Below are 1,565 nucleotides of genomic sequence, written 5' to 3'. Positions count from 1 at the left end.
AGAAGGAGGCGATCATCAACGCTGCCCAAGAAGGGCTGAGCCCGTGGCGCACTCGGGAGAGTGCAGCGCTGGGAGCACAGCAGCGCTCCCGCCGCGGGTTCGGGTCCTAGATAGGGATGACCGGTGCGCTCACTGGCTGAGCGCGGTGCCGCAGGTCTCAAAAAGGACAAAAAAAAAAAAAAAAAAAAAAAAAACACTGCCCAAGAAGAAACAGACAAGAAATAAAACGCCACCTCTCTTGTCTGTACACAGTGGCCTCGGCGATTATACAGCTCAATCATTCAAATAAGACAAGCCTTTATAAGCCTTAAAAGAGCGAGAGAGAATGAAAAGACAAGTCACAGATTGAGAGAAAATATTTGCAAATTACATATCAGATAAAGGACTCGTACTCAACTGCTAAAACTCAAAAATAAGTATTCAACAACCCAACTATTTTTAACAAAAAGTTAAAAATAATCCAATTATAGCATGGCAATAGATATTAACAGATATTTCACAAAAGAGTAGCAGCAGGGCTGGCCAGTTAGCTCAGCTGGTTAGAGCGTGGTGCTGATATCACCAAGGTCCAGGGTTCAAGCCCTGTACTGGCCAGCTGCCAAAAAAAAAAAAAAAAGAGGAGGCACAGATGGCAAATAAGAACATGAAAAGATGTCCAACATCATTAGTCATTAGGGAAATGCAATTTAAAACCATGATAAAAGAGCTAAAATAGGTGTGTAATGAGCAGCTGACGTAACGAGTAATGATAACACCAAACGGTGGTGCGTGTGCGGAGGAGCTGGATCTCTCATCCATTGATGGTGGGAAGGTAAATGGTACAGATACCCTGGAAATAGTCCGGCAGTTTCTCACAAAACTAAACCTGCTCTTACTATATGACCCAGCAATCTCACTCTTGGGCATTTATCCCAGAGAAATGAAAACTTATGTTCACACAAAAACCTGCTCATGAATGTTCATATTAGCTGTATTTATAATAGCAAAATATCAGAAACAACTCAAATGTCTTTTAATGAATGAATGGTTGAACAACCTCTGGAACAACCATATAACACAATATTTGCTCAGCAATAAAAAGATATGAAATATTGATATATGCGGCAACCTTGATGAATGTCAAGGGCATTATCTCAAAAGGTTACATGCTGTATTATTCCATTCATATAACATTCTCTAAATGAAAAAAACTATAGAAATGGAGAACAAATTATTAGTTGCCAAGGGAAAGAAATGGTGGGAGTTGGGGGGTTGGGGGGTAGGGTGGTGCAAATCCAAAAAGGTAACATGAGGGAGTTCTTTTGTGGTAATGGAGCAGTTCTATATCCTAATTGTGGTGGTGATATACACAAATCTATACATGAGATAAAACTGCATACACATATATCCAAGCTGGGTAAAAACCACACAGATCTCTTAGTACTGTTGTGCAAGTGTGAGCTAACAGTATAATGCCCACCAAACTGAAAGGTATTCTTTTTTTTTTTTTTTCCCCTTTTTTTTTTCTTTTTTCGTGACCGGCAACGGATCGCAACCCTCAGTGTCGCTCCCGTACCGGACCGGGA

At 40.8% G+C, this 1,565-nt stretch overlaps 1 non-coding gene across 1 annotated transcript; it reads left to right on the top strand.

Annotated features, from left to right (window-relative positions):
• The first annotated feature begins 520 nt into the window (after positions 1-520).
• Positions 521-594, top strand: TRNAI-GAU. The gene has a single exon. It is a non-coding gene; the product is annotated as a tRNA-Ile (tRNA).
• The last annotated feature ends 971 nt before the right edge of the window (positions 595-1,565 follow it).

Source organism: Galeopterus variegatus, unplaced genomic scaffold (genome assembly GCF_000696425.1).
Source record: "Galeopterus variegatus unplaced genomic scaffold, G_variegatus-3.0.2 Scaffold621, whole genome shotgun sequence".
NCBI lineage: Eukaryota > Metazoa > Chordata > Mammalia > Dermoptera > Cynocephalidae > Galeopterus > Galeopterus variegatus.
This window is presented reverse-complemented; position numbering and strand designations above follow the sequence as displayed.